At 50.3% G+C, this 15676-nt stretch overlaps 1 protein-coding gene across 4 annotated transcripts in view; it reads left to right on the top strand.

Moving 5' to 3' along the window:
• ZNF536 (zinc finger protein 536) overlaps positions 1-15676 on the top strand; it is a 195041-nt gene that overhangs the window by 79603 nt on the left and 99762 nt on the right. The gene's annotated exons all lie outside the window — the stretch shown is intronic.

Below are 15676 nucleotides of genomic sequence, written 5' to 3'. Positions count from 1 at the left end.
CCTTGAACTTAGCACCAAGGCCAAGGGGTGGGATATTCTGATTGGCTCAAATGGACTTCGCTGTTGGGGTCTGGGGGTTGTCTACAGCCTACCCAAGCCCCAGGACTGAGGAGGAAGAGGGCGATTCCCCTGTGCATGGACCCCCTGTGGGTCTATGGTGGGCCTGGGTGGAAGGAAATTAATGTCTGCTCAAACCTCTGCAGTTGGTACAAGAGTCTGGATCTGGTAAACTTGGCTCCCCAAGGGTGTATGCAGCAAACCATACCTGTGAGTACACCGGAAATCCCAGATCCTGCTACCCGTCCTGAGCTCTGGTGGGGTGGTGTTTTCGGGGACCCCTTTCCCAGACAGCCAGCTGGCTTCAACACCAGGCTCGCTTCCAGCAGAGCAGTGGGGGGTCAGGGGCTGGCAACACACCCCAGCTGGGTGTGGCCGTGGGGGCCTCCCCAGAGGTGGTCTACCTTGACAAGATCTTTGTGAGACTCCAGGGAGCTACAAACAGGTAATGCTCGGCTTCCTCGGCCCTGTGTTATGCAAAGCTTGAGTTACAAACGCTCCGGCTATTAAAAACCTGCTACTGACCAAGGGCAATAAAATATCTGCTGTTTATGAGTAATTAGCCACTTCTGGAAAAGAGCTCTATCCCTTTAAATTTATGGGGTGCCTTGATTTATGCATTTCATGGGGGGATGTCATGTTACATCACATCAACCTGATGTAATTTGATGCAAATCAAACACATGAATGAGCGAATGAAAACATTCTTTCCTTCCTCCTGAAGTGGATTTCTTCTAACTGGGGGGCCTTTTTGGCCCCTACCCCGTCTTTCCTCTTCTTGGTTGCTTTGTTAGGAAAGAATTGGGAGAATCTTTGTCTTGAATTTCTTTCATCCTGATGCCCTGGCTGCAGCCTCTGACTACCCTGCCGGTGATTCCTGGGAGGATTTCACATCCCTGAGGGTGGTGGAGACTCAGACCTCAACAGCTGGTTCATGGGCTTTACGCCCCGCACTGGGCTCTACAGGAGGCTGGGGAGGTTCCCGGCTAACAGGCGCTACCTGATTTTGAGGACCCCAAGGCTGGTTAGCACACACAGGACATGATGCAATCAAGACTCCAGGGGCGCCTGGGTGGCTCAGTCTGTTGAGCGTCTGACTTCGGCTCAGGTCCTGATCTCACGGCTCGTGAGTTCGAGCCCCACGTCCGGCTCTGTGTTGACAGCTCAGAGCCTGGAGTCTGTGTCAGATTCTGTGTCCCTCTCTCTCTCTCTGCCCCTCCCTTGCTCCTCTTGTCTCTCTTTCTCTCTAGAATAAATAAAACATTAAAAAAAAACCGCTAATTTTATGTTGTCTGATTGAAGAAAGAGTTATGGGGAACAAAAGAAACTGGTGAGTTTGGGGTCCAGTAGAGTAGATTATTGAAGCTTTTTTGTAATGGCTGGTCCCCGTGTGGCTACTGAGTGAGTAGAGGCAAGAATTTGTTGGTTGGACCATCTGTCTTTGTATTTGTGCATTATTTCTTCTTTTATCCACTCACCCATCCATTCAGCCAGCCAGCGAGCATTTATTTAGCACCTACTAAATTTTTTTTAATTAAAAAAAATTTTTTTAATGTTTATTTATTTTTGAGAAAGAGACAGAACATGAGCCAGGGAGAGGCAGAGAGAGAGGGAGACACAGAATCCAAAGCAGGCTCCGGGCTCTGACAGAGCCCGACATGGGGCTCGAGCTCACGAACCATGAGATCATGACCTGAGCCGCAATTGGAAGCTTGACTGACTGAGCCACCCAGGCGCCCCAGTGCCTACTAAATTTTTTGAGTGCTTAAGAAGTAACCAAGGAACACAGACACATACCTACTAATTAGCTATGTAACCTTAGAAGGGTCATCATGTATCTGCTGGCTTCAGTATACCTATCTATAAAATGGGCACATCAGACTAAGCAGCCAGGAGCTAGGGGACCTCTGAGGGTGCTCCAGCTTTGCCACCCTACCATTGTCACCTGTGCCTTCCTTCCCTCAAGTAACATCCTTGTGCAAAGAGAGAAGCTGTGCACAGATCTCATTCATGGGATGGAGAAGTTCTCCCCAAGCAGCTGAGAATGTGGAGGAACGTGGGGAGAAGTGAGATTGGGTGGGGCGTGGGGGGCGGGAGTGGCCATTTGTGGAAGTCTTTGGCATGAACTCTTCTAGTTAGTTGTACCACAGGGAAATCAATGACGTTTGTTCTTTGCCTCTCGTACCTACATGGAGACAGCCTGTGGGTGCAGAAACAGGCTGGCCTTAGGCCTGGGGACATCGCCCCCCTGGCAAGCCAGGCTAGTTGGCCGGGTCTAGCTGTGTTCCATGGTGCACAACCTTCTGCCCCAGAGATTAGCTTCCTTGGTAGAACTTCAGAAGCTTTCTAAGAGAAAGCAGAAAGCATGAACCGCGTCTTTGAACACCAGAGTTCTCTCTGTTCCTTTAGTCTCTAGCATAGATGTGGAAAGAGCTTTCTAGAGTGTTCACCTTCCTGGCCTGGCTTCCTCAAAGCAGCAGTCAGTGGTGTTCGGGAAGCCCGCACGGTAGCTCTGGGTACCTGACTTTGGAAGGGAAGCCGTGGTTGGAACAAGGCCACGTTACCTCTCCCGTGTTCCACTTCGGGTGTGCCAGGCTTCCGGGGGGGATGTGGGGTTCTCACAAGGTCTGGGTGTAATCTTCCGTGGAATTATTTTAAAATGGGACCTCGCTATTGTTTTGAGTCTTTCTGCTGTCTCGTCGGGAGTGACATTTCTATGGTCATTAGCCAGTTCCATTTTTTTCTGTGAATTGTCTGTTCACGTGCCTTGTGTCCAGGTTTCATGTGGGGGTGTTCAGCTCTTCCTCATTAACTGCAAACACTTTTAAAAATAAAGACAGTGAGGTTATGAACCCGTTGGCTGCCACATAGGCCTTGGGAGTGTTTGACTTCCAGGAGGCTTTTGAGTGGGACTGACCAGGACTGGGCGGGCAGGCTGAAAGCCCAGCAGTGATGGCCGGCGGATGGTCACTGTGGTCGTAGAAGAGGTGCCAGGTGCAGAAACCTTTCCAGAGTAAACACCTTCCATAAATTACCTCATTATTGCTCTCCTGTCACAGATGCATAACTGAGGAGGTGCCACCTTGGAGCTTCTGGGCCATCAGTTCTTCTGGAGAAGACACAGTCCACCTCTGGCGGCAGCCGCCATTTTTCATTGGTCACACGGAGTCCCAGGAAAGAGGCTCCTCTGGGACCCCAAAGAGTGGCTGCCCTGCTGTTGGCCACTGTCACTTCTAGCTGCCGTTTGCAGCTTGTGTAGCTCAGACCTCTGCACCAAACTGTTCACGTTGAAGCATACCCCCACGGCTTCTGGAAAGCCTCTCCTTAGGAAATACCTCCTGTCCAGGTATCCTCTTGAGGCGAGGGTGGGGAAGACATCTTGTCATGCTCATGACGATAAAGTACAGCCTGTTGGGGCCAGGGTGGACCGACCACACGCTGATGGCCCCGGACCAGCCCACAAATGGCGCGTCCTCCCTTGTAAGAAGAGAAACATTAATTGCTTCGTTTTTAATGTTTCCCCCGGTGTCCAGCAGCGGTGAAGTTCAACTCCAGCCGTTCTCTGTGATTGGTGAGGGTTCAGGAGCAGGGCTTGGCCGGGAAGCCCCTTCCCTGTCAGGTGGGCCACAGAAGCATAAATCAGGATGCAGGAGGAGAGACCGAGTAGCTGAGGGTAGCGATCAGCCTGGCCAGCCTGCTTGGGTTTACAGACCGGAAACCATGACTCAGAGAGAGGCTGGGGCATCCGAGGCCATACAGCTGTCTGGTCTGGGGTGCCGGTTGGTTGGTTCCAGGGCAGGCTGTAGAGCAACCCGTGGGGGAGGATGCAGGCCCACCTGGGGTCAATGTAGGGGGGCAGCCAGTGTTCTGGGATGACCAGCCCGGTTGCTGTTCCAGGCACCAGCAACATGGCACCATCACAGAGAGAGGGCATTCTGTGCTACATCGCTTGGTCCCCCGTTCCTGCCCGTGTGCAAGGACCTGGATCTTGGAGCGATGGGATCCGGGGTTGGGAGGGAGGTATCAGCAGAGGTTCAGAGAGGAGCAAGCCCAAGGAAGAGAATGGCAGTGTCACCCTGGCAACAGGCCCATCCCCAAAGGCCTCGTCCGTGCTGACACTCGGAGACGGATGGACAAGGTGGGGTGGTTGCCGTCAAAGCTGCCGGTCCCCTGACCCTTTGTGGGTAAATCGTGTGCAAGTGTTATCGTGATCTCTGGGCTGATGGTGCAGCCACGTCTGCCCTTTGGATGGTGAGGTCTGGCAGGGTGGGACGTTTCCGATTGTTTCCTCCAAAGAACCTGGCACGGTACCTGGCACACAGGGGATTGTCAGGAAACGCTGAATGAATGGATGGATGAACGGATGTTTGCTGGGGCAAGTGTGAGCATCCTGAAGGAAGCAGAGGAGTCAAAGGAGTGAGGGGTGTGTAAAGGGCAGGTAGAAGGGCTTAGGAATCACTCAGCCAGAATTCGGAGGTTCGCGTTACATGCAAAACATTGGGTTGGGGTTAGATATGGGTCTCTGGAGGCCCCAGACCGCGGCGTAGGGTGGTGAGACAGGGACCCAGATCATCCATCATGAGATGGAGTGGAATTAGCCCTTCACGGCGACTACGAAGTGTGGGGGATTGGGAGCGGCACGGATGGGGTGACATTTGACATCAGGCTCTATGGGGCAAACTTCTCCCCTGGCTTGTGCCTTGAGGGGCAGAGAGCAAGGTCTGCCCTGGTGCCTCAGGAGTGACCTGTGGTCTGAATCTTTCTACCCCGAGTGTCCCCTCTGTCCCCAAGGATAGATGCTGTGCATTGGACCTGCACGCTTTGTTGCTTGGTCTGTTCGTTCATTTATTCATTCATTTCCACATTCAGCCATTTATCCATTTGCTTGCAGCTTTCTTCATTCATTCAGCAAATATTTATTGAACACATCCCCTGGGCCCAGCTCAGTGCCAGTGCTGGGGACACACCACTGAAGCCAATGGGCATGGCCTCCATGCACAGGGAGCTTCTGGGCAGGTATACAAACAGACCCAACCCCAGTATTGAAAGCCATCGTGAGGGGGCAAGATGGACAGACAGGAGGGTTCCTGGCCCTGGGTATCAAGGAGGGCCTCCTGGACGAGGTGGCATTTAATCTTCACCAGATGACAAGGCATAGGGAATAAGTGGGGATGGCAGGGAGAGTGTCCCAGACAGAGGGAATGATATGCACAGAGGGCACCAAGCGCCCTCATCTGCTCCCTGAAAGTAGAGGGTCCTCTTTCCAAACACTAATAGGTTTAAACACGATGAGCCACAGGGTTCTCCCTCCTTACGCACATGTGACCTGGGAAGTCTGTCTTCGCTCGCCCTTCTTTCCTAACCGTGCTTGGAGACTCCATCTCTGTCCCTGGAGTCCATCTGCGTGAAGTAGCAACACCCACTGCTGGGACAGCAGCTCCCGGCAGCCCCGTGTCTGTGAGCTTGGCCGACCTGCAGCCTGGCCCCACGTCAGACACCACGGCTGCCGTGGTCAGGAGCTGGTGGCCTAGTCTTCCCTCCCCTCCTGAGAGTCTGGCCCAGCAGAGGGCCAGGCTAGGCCAGCCTGGTGACCCGCACAGGAACGGGAGCTGCGGAACCGGGGACCCCAAGAGCCAAAAGAGACTGAAGCCCCAGCCCGGCCCTGGCCGGGCCCCGTCCGTTGGCCCGTGCCTGGCAGTTGAAGGCAACAGCGACTCCCCGGGTGTGCCTGGATTTTTTTTGCTCGGTAATGATTGTGTGTACTTAGGAGATGATGTGTATCTGAGCTTATGTCTTCGACAGGTGCCCCTGTGAACGAATCTCCGTGGGCCGACTTCTATGAATATTTCACAATCAGGCCCTCTTTGATCACTCTTGCATATGTGCATTCTACATTATATTTAGTTTTGCACCGAATCAAATCTGAGGCTTCTGTGAAATGAAAATAAAGTGTTCGACACGATATCCTAGCTCAGAAGTGCTCAGAGGTAAAATGGCTTTCATCAGGGGTGAAGGGGCGGCGAGGGGTAGCTGGGTGCCTGCCCCGCGTTTGCTGCTGCCCCTCTGGGAGCGAGGGGCTGCCGGGAATCCTGTGGGTGCTGGGTCCCCCCGTTTTGTTCTAGGGCAACGGCTGCGTGCTGAGCCTGAGCAGGGAGCCAAGGCGGGTTAATAGGGGATTAAATACCTAACTTCCTGCCATGGCGAAGTCTGTTTAAAAAGAGAAAGAAAGCCAGTGAGAGAGAAATAATCAATGCACTTCATGACAACTGCTGGTATCTTTTTCAGTTTTGCGATATTTTAAAGGTGGGTCATTCATTAAAAGCCCATATATATATATAGTTTTTGTCGCTTCCCCTGACGGGGTGGACACAGTTCAGATAAATCAATTACAGCAAATTAGGGGGCCATTTCCTCCCCAAATCATCCCATCTGGGAACAAAGGAAGCTCCACTTGATGGCCTGCATTCTGGGGGGAGAGGCCTGGGTTGTGCATTCTTATGAGGCTCTGGGCTACCTCCCTTGCCTGCACTGTGATCATCAGAAGCTTAAAGGACCAGTTTTTGGGTGGCACTCGGTCCTCCAGATGCTACAGACAAGGGTCACTGGACCCCTCCGCAGAGGAGGAGAAGAAACGTGACTTCCTTATTTACGTGCATTGAGGTGCATTATGAACATGTCCTATCTGTTCCAGAGAAATTGCACGGGAACCCTGGGGACTGCATATCATCTCTAGCCTGGGGCAGATCCGGGAAGGCTTCTTGGAATAGGCAATGCCTGGATGGAGCATGAAGGATGAATTTGGGCTGCCGCATTTGGAGAGGTGGGGGTGGACTGCCAGGAGATTTGCGGGGTGGCCCTTCTTTCTTTCACTTTTTTGCTGTTACAAAGAAGAGGGGAAATTGATGTCTTCTCCAAACTCTGAGCAGCCTTTTCTCTCAGGCACAGGGAGCCTTCCCTGACCACGATGAGGACTTTAGCCCTCAGATGTTTGGTTTGTGGTTCAGGAGTTTATTTTCACCCTCTCTTTTCCCCCATCTCCTCTGACCCAAAGTACTAGAAAACTACTAATGTGGTGCAGTGGTAGTTGAGACGTCTGTGTTATACTATGACTCTGGCAGGAGCTTCCCCAGTGTTGCCCCACATGTAAGCTCCACACTCCATAGACTGCCATTCAGGTCTGCGCCTGGCCCTCCCCTTCCACCCCATCCTCCATCGTCCCCCAAGAACATTCCATGCTCACTCCCCATTTTGCACATTCTGTTCCCTCTGTCCTACATGCCCTTTCACCTTTCTGTGCCTAGCGACCTCTTCCAGCCTCAGGCAGGGACTGACCTCTTCCCAGTTGTTATCCTCACTGGTTTCCCTTCCCTTGTCCCCACTGCCCATCCCTGCCTGCGCCCAGCCTCGCAGCATGTTGGAGATTTCCCCCTTTCAGCACTTCTGTCCAGTGGGTCTCTCTCCCCTTCCCTGAGTCAACTTTCAAAGGCAATGATCTGGTCTTGCTTGTAGCTGCCCCACTTCTCGCCCCATATAAGCAGTGAGAGATGTTGCTGAATGAGGAGTCCCACTTGACGATGCACAGTAAAGTTGGCAATGAATGGGGTTTTATTAACCGTGTTTACAGGCCTTGGTTGTGCCTTGGTTGTGTTCTTTGCCTCTCAGTATTTATTCTACTCCCAGATTAAAGATCTTTCTAGATCTGAAAGCCTGGGCTAAAGCCATGGTTGGCACCTGAGAAAGGTTCCTGTACAGCCTTTTACAAGTCATGTGCCGTGTTGTCTCTCCCACAATCCCATTTGCCTTCTCAAAACCCTGCGAAGTGTGCAGGTCGGTCGATATCAGCTCATTTTGGAGACGAAGAAGCTGAGACTCGGGAGGGTAACCAAGGTCCAACAACTGTGGAAGAGCTACATTTGGATGTATGTTCATAGCACTTCAGGTACCATTCTCTTTCCACTGCTCCAGTCAGGTTGGGGGAATAACCCACCTGACCCAGGGCAGGGGAACGTGGAATAATATATCCATCTTATGAATGTGAAGACAATAATATAATATAAATAAATATTTGTGTGACACCCTCCCCCACTGGTGAGTAAGAGACTTGCCACATTTCTGTATCCACAGTGCCTTTCCCCACCTTCTCCCCACCCCCACCCACACTAGCCCCCTGTGTTGCTTTCTCTGGAATGTACTGCATGTTTCCATTTCCTGGCACACATGTTTGTGAGGACTCTGGCTCCTTAGCCTCCTTTAAGCTTTCCCTGAAATGTGGTTTCCTTTGTTTCTACACATTTTAAAAATGAAGGAGCTGGCATCTGTCAGCATTCAGCCCAGCAAGACTAACATGGTATGGGCATCAGAAGCCAGCCTTCCCACCCGCATGTCTTGCTTGAACTCTAGAGTCAGGCTCCCCAGTTGTGTGACCTTCTTGGACTTAAGTTTTCTGAGCCTCAGGTTCTTCTTTTTAGTGTGGGAATAGTTTACTACCTACCATTCTAAAGTTGTGTGAGGCTAAATGAGAGAATGATTGTGAAGTACCTAGCACAATGTTGGCACGTGGTATTGTGTTGATGATGATGAAAAGGAGGAGGGTGAGAGGAATGCTATTGCTGATGTAGATGATGATGGTGGTGATGGCTACAATGAAGATGGTGGCAGTGGTGGTGATGGTGAAGGTGATAATGGTGACTACGATAGTGATGGTGAAGTGATAGTGATGGCTATGATAAAAATGATGATGGTGTTGGTGATGGTGAAGGAGATGATAACAGTGGTGATGATGGTGATGGTGAAGATGAAAACAGTGGTGACGGTGGTGGTGAAGGTGATGATGATGTGATGACTCTGGTGACAATGGTGAACATGATGGTGACGGCCATGGTGAAGATGACAGTGGTGACGATGGTGATGATGAAGCTGATGACAGCGGTAACAGTGGTGACAACAGTGAAAGTGATGATGGTGATGGCTATAATGAGGATGATGAGAGTGGTGATGATGTTGATGAAGGTAATGACAAATGATGACAGTGGTGACGATGGTGATGGTGGAGGTGATGCTGCTGCTGATGACAGTGGTGATGTTGTTGGTGAAGGTGATGATGGTGGCGGTGAAGATGAAGACGATGGTGACAATGGTGGTGGTGGTGGTGATGACGGTGATGGTGATGATGATAACAGTGGTGACAATGGTGATGATGATGGTCATGATGATGGTAGTGACGATGATGATGGTGAAGATGATTATGGTGATGATGACAATGGTGATGATGGTGATGGTGAAGATGAAGACAGTTGTGACAATGATGAAGGGGATGGTGGTGGTGATGATGAGAGTGGTGATGTCGTCGGTGGTAAAGGTGATGATGATGGTGATGATGACAGTTGTGATGATGGTAGTGGTGAAGATGAAGACTGTGGTGACAATAGTGAAGGTGATGGTGATGATGACAGTGGTGACGGTGGTGGTGAAGGTGATGGTGGTGGTGATGATGAAAAGGAAGGTAATGACGGTAATATGATAACAGTTATTTGTTTGTGTTATTTTTTGAGAGCTTGTTCTGCCTGATGCATCCATGGTCTTAACAATCACCACACATGAGGTTGTTGGAGTTCCATCCCAGCATCTGTTTGCCTGGCTTCATGTGCCGTGGGCAGATGGAGAGCCAGGAACTCAGACCAGAAGTCTTCTCTACCCTGAAAAGATGACCAGGAGCACGCTTTGTGGGTGTTTTCCTTTCCCGTCTGACATGCTCATGACCTGTCTTCAATTCTGGGCTACAGTTTCAACCCAGATTCCAAAAGCCAAGATGCTTTTGCCCTTGAGAATTTTGAAATCATCCAAAGTCTTCAAAAAAAAGATACTTTTTATTCCAGTTTCTTCTTCTAAGTCCTCCAACCGCCATCCCCCAGTACGAAACTGGCTGGGGCTCCATGGGGCTGTGTGCAAAGCTGGTCCAGTGGGGTCCTGCTCACCATCCAATGCCATGAGGGCCCTGACTTTGGCCAATGTTCCATCCACAAGGGGAGGTTGTGGCGTTCAACCATACTCTCCAGCTTGACTCTCCTGGTCACACAGTCGCCATCCTCCACAGCTCTATTTGCATATCGTATTTTCATTAATAAATTAAATAAGGATTTAACTATTTCTGGCCCTGTCTCATAGCATTGTCTACACATCAGTCAGAATGGAACAGGTCACCCGAACTGCCCTCCTGTTTATCTATTAATCATCTGGCAAATAAACCACTCAGTATCCTGCCCACCTCAGTAATGTTTGTGATGTAATTTGTTTGGATGCCCAAATGTCACCAGCGTTGATTGTAAGAGATGAAAAAATGTACTTGCTCAGCATAGCAAGCTCTAGGCCAAAATGTAAGCATGAAATCTCTGGTTTATTTTTGTAATAATGTTTACAGCTGTTTAATGACCCTGAAAAGGTTCAGTAGTCTGGTGTTCTGTATTTTCAGAACAGGAGTGTATTATGCTTATAACAACCTTGGTTAAGCAGTTTGAGCTACAACAATTGGAAAATAGTATTTAATAAGAAGCCATTGCATTCTAGGTGAAGTCGTCTTAATTACTGCTTACCCTAGGTGTAAGAAAGCAAGGTGGGTTGTTGGGGAAGGGGCAGAAGGTCATCTGAGCCCCCCCAGAAAGGGGGTCCACCTAATACCAGAACTGCACGCTGTGAGGCCCACAGTGGTGTTTGGGGCCCTTGCTGGGAACCCACATCCCTCCCCTGCCCAGCAGTTGGGAGCAGTAGGACTCCTGTACGTTTTCCGAGGCAGCGCTTTTACCCACATTGATAAAAAAGGGAATATTTAGTTGTGCTTGGCTAGACAACAATATTTGATTTTTAAAAACCCAGTTGAAATGGTTATTTTGAAAGTCATTTCATTTCCCAACTATTCTTTTTCATGGTATAAGGATAAAACTCGTTCATGCAACTTACTGGCAAGATCTATATTTTTTGGACTATTCATAAGATTACTTTCTTTTTTCTGTGCTAGCAAAATGAAACTGTGTTTTTGTGTAAAATTTATTTAGACTCGTAGCAGCTGGCATTTCTGGTGTCCTGATAGTTTTAAATTTCATTTTGAGTGAAAGATACAATTAGGTTCTCTATTGGAAGAGTTAAGTGAAAACTTTTGTCATTGATATCACAGGAAATAGTTTTGAAGGCAGAAATACAAAATCAAAATAACCATTAGCACCATCAAAGGCAGCTGAATGGCTCACTGTACCTGCAATGATGGGAATGATGAGACAGAATTATTTTGATAATCTGTGCACCCAATGGCAGGTTTCCTGTGCTGCGAATACCCTTGTACGAAATATAAAATTGCACAGCTCAAGAAGAAAACCTCTAGCCTTCAGAAGCTTTCAACTGGGGCCTTGCCTGTGCTCAGATGTGAGGCCCAGACATTTCCACACTGTGGTGAGGAATGCCATGGTGGCTGGGGCTCACGTGCATGCCTGCGTCTTCGTCAATATTGACAGTTGTCTTGAGGACCAGCAGTGCCCCACCATGACCCTGGGGATCAGGAAAGATCAGGACTCAGTGGAATGTTGGAGTGTTTCCATGTTGGAGGGGTGGCGTACCAGATTCAGCAGTTTACAGTGGCCTCTAACTGTCCAGCCTTGACTGCCTTTCCACAGTTAGGTAAATTACGTATGCATTGGTTCCTTCCATCAGTCAACTAGGGTTTATTGATCTTCTTCCTGATATGCCTTGGGCTGGGCCCTGAGCTGAAGGCCAGGGGCAAGCTATTCTCAGTGTTCAGTAGTTTGTTTACTTGTTTTTAATTGTGCTGAGTGTTTTCCCACATTGGTGGGAGGGGCAGGCAAGTTACTGTGTAGGTTCCTTAGAAGGTCCCAGCTCCCCACTTGCCTTAAGCCCAGGATCGTGGCCAACCCTGCACTGGCTACTGGCTTCTTCAGTGGGTTCCTCAGCTGCTGGATTGTGGGATAATGAGTCCAGAGCTGGGGCCAGGGTGAGAAGGATGGGTTGGGCACATGGGATAAAACACTCCCTGGAATTCGTGACCATGCAGGGGCAGTGCTGTGTGTGGATGTTCATGTGCCCGAGTTATCAGGACAGAGGGAGTATCCTGTGGCAGGAGGCCCTGCCAGGGACACTGACAGCCATTCACTGCAGGGCCTGTGAGGGAGCAGTGTGGTTCCAAAGGGAGGGCACTCTCCCTATGCTTGCTCCCTGAGGGCTGGGGAAAAGGAGTAATGACTGCCTCCTTCCACCTGAATGGTGAGACCCTCCAGGCAACCTCACCTCCCTGGGCCCTGTGAGCTCTTAGGGCTGCAGTAGGATCCAATCCCTTAACAGTAGGATAAATGATCCCTGAGTTTCCCAAGATATGCACCTGTATAAGTTTCTAGAGTGATACTACTAGGGAATCCCTGCCTCTCCCCCAACGTAGACTTACTCGTGCACGTACATGTATCCGTGCGTGCGCGCACACACACACCCCTCTATGCCAAAGCGGCAGTGGTTACCCCTTTCCTTAAACCTTCAGTACAGTCTCTCTGGGGCATTTTCATTGCTTCCCATCAATTGGTAACCTTGCTGATGCTGACCCCCTGGGTCCCAGAGACCCTTGAGGGCAGGTACTAGAAGGCCCCTGGCAAGTATTGACTGAATGACTGACATAAGGGGTAAATGAATTCTGGAAGGGTGAAGTGTCAAGGCTGGAGAAATTGGGGCCGACCCAGGTTTTGTGCGTCCCAGGCCGGGCCTGAGGCCAGCTCATCCTGCCTCGGCTGCTTTGGCCCAGGGACAGCACACCAATTACCCCGTGCTCTTTCCAAGAACTCACGCTCCCCTTTCTTGCTCTGAGTCTGGCGGCTGGCATGGGTTTACGACTGACCCATCGCAGTGCCTACACCTGCTCACAGAATCATGGGGTGCTGGGTCTCACCGAACATTCTGGGATAATTGTCTGGCGACGTCCTACCTCACAGTGGGGCTCCGCGCATGCTTTGCCTGGGCTCATTCGAGGGCCTGTGCGCGAGCTGTAATCCTCAGAGTGTCTCCTTGGGTTCTGGCCAGCTCTTCTCAAATTCTGAGTTCTCCCATGGGTCCCATGATGGGTAGTCCAGTTCTGAAGGGGATTAGCTGCTCAGTGGTGGCCCAGGCCTGGGATGGTCACCATGGGCATATATAATGAAAGATCTAGTGGTGGGGGTGGCTCTCCCTTGGTGGCTTCTGGACCCCCAGGTTCTGGGTTAGCCAGAGACCCTTCCAACTCTGACAAAGTCTGATAGTAGATAGATGTTGGTGGACTTGTGTAAGCTGAGTTGGGGTCACACAAGGCTGGGAGGAGAGTGGTTCTACAGGGCTAGCCTTCTTTTATGAGCTATGTTCATAAGGTCTCTTCATTCATTCATCCATTTGAGTCAGAAAATGATGAACATACAATGTTCAGCTGTGACCTGGGCCTTGAAGCTTCATGTGAGCAAGGCAGACATGATCGTGCCCTCATGGAAAAGAAGCACACTTATAAAAGGGTCAACAACAAAATGTCGCCCTAGTGGTAAGTGCTGTAAAGAAGGAAATAAGGTGATGGGTAGAGAGAGGCTGAAGACGAACGCCTATGACAAGAGGGGCCTGGGAGTCTTTGTGAGAAGGGGCTATGTGAGTTGAGACCTGCCAACTGTACCTTTGCACATTCTAGACCATTGTTCCCACCGCCCCCCCCCCCGCCCCCCGCCAGCTGAGGCTTCAGCAAAGACACCTGAAGTCCAGTTCCTTAAAAAAGATTTGTTGACTGAAAAAAAAGTTCTTTAACATAATTAAAGCATTCCATATCCAAACCTAAGTTGAAAACTCCCTATATTCATTATTTGACAAATTGAGCTCTTACTTACCCAGCGTGAATGAGGGTGGGGGATGGTCTTCAACCTGCTGCCCCTCACCCAACCTGATTTGCAGTCTCGCTGTATTGCACATTCAGCCTCCCCTCCCTCCTGCTGAATTGGCGTCAGCTCATCAGCAGCAACCTGAAAATAGCCTGTCTTTCTGGATTCATGTCTTCTGAGAAGGCCAACTGGGCAGCTTTGGAAGTGGGCCAGCCATGTTGGCTTTGGACTTTCCAAACTTCCCCAGAGCTGTTGGGTGGAATTCTGAGCACTCCCAAGTGGCCTCAGGGTCATGATCTGTGTTTGCTTAGGAGAGGAGCCAGCACAGCTGGATGGAGCTTGAAGGTAGAGAAGGGGCTTCAGACAAGGCCCTGGGGGCTGTTAGAGTCCCTGCCTGGGATCTTCCAGGCACCAGTCCTGCTCTAGCAACTTCTGCACACTGGACCTACTCCTCCCCGCTGGTCAGTGGTTGCCATGAGCACTGGGGTTGGCCATTCTTGTCTACCAGGGCATCTTACGTGCCAAGGACAGGGACTGGGGTACAGTGGGAACTCGGCAGGGTTGGTGAATGAAAGCAAAGCTCTCCAGGAGATATTAGTCCTTTCTGACCCATCTCCAAAATGGACTTTTTTTATTTGTTGGTTGGTTTTTTAATTTGAGTGTAGACAGCCCACCAGAGGCAAAAAGGAAAGATGGCGAGTTGGTAGCCTTCTTTTCCTACAAGTGATCAGGTTCCTGTATGTGTGTGTAAATGTGTGCAGGTGTTCATGTCATGGACACAGTCAGCCCTGTACCATGGCTGCTGTGTTTCTCCCTCCTGCAAATAAACATTCATGTCTTTTCTTCCCTTCCCTTGCAAGATGGACTCACAGCCCCTGTCCTCTTGCCAAGGAAGCCAGGTCTCCCGTTGGAGACCCTCCATGCCACGCATAGTCTGCCTGGCGGGAGGCCCAGGAGGCAGCAGACCCCCCCCCCTCCCCGCCCCAGGGCTGAATGCGCTTCCTCCACAGTTGAACTCTGTCCCCACCAGTCCCCCTAGGGAATTGCTTGGCCCAGGAATCCATCCTGGCTGGGGTTAAGCGCTGCCCCTGGACCACCTGGCTGGCCAACACATGTAAACATTGGGATACAAAGAGGAGAGATGTGCAAAAACTGTTCCAATGGCAGGAAGCGAATTTGGACTCCTTCAGGTGGAAGGCAGATCTGGAAATAGAAGGACCCAGGCGTAGGTTCACTGCCTTTCAAAGCTGAGCCCCTCACCTGCTGTGATGTGGAGGGAGCCGTTCCTTCTACCCCAGCCCCAAGCAGAGTGGCCTTAGCGGTTCTGCACAGTCTGGGAAGGGGGCAGAGAGGAGCGTTAAAGGCAATTATGGAGACCAGCTTTGAGTGTTAGTGTTTAACAAACAGCTTTGAGTTCTAATTTTCTGCAAAACACATACTGCAGGTACAATTTGTACTCATTACTGTATACTGGGAAAGTTATTAAAAACACTCAAACTTGGTTGAGACTTCCTATGGTATCATCCCTGGATTTTAATTGGTTTTTATCTAGTTCTATAAAGGATCTCTTTAAACCCAATCACAGTCCCTGCCTGGGATATCATGCCAGTGGAAGGACAGAGAGAGCCCAGTAAATGGTGTAAGTCTTCACCCCTATCCAAAAATGAACAGTCTGGACGATCCACTACGATTCCGTCACCAGATAATTTATACTTCTTTTGATGGGCACAGTTACCAAATGACAA

Source organism: Panthera leo, chromosome E2, assembly GCF_018350215.1.
Source record: "Panthera leo isolate Ple1 chromosome E2, P.leo_Ple1_pat1.1, whole genome shotgun sequence".
In the NCBI taxonomy this organism is placed as follows: Eukaryota; Metazoa; Chordata; class Mammalia; order Carnivora; family Felidae; genus Panthera; species Panthera leo.
This window is presented reverse-complemented; position numbering and strand designations above follow the sequence as displayed.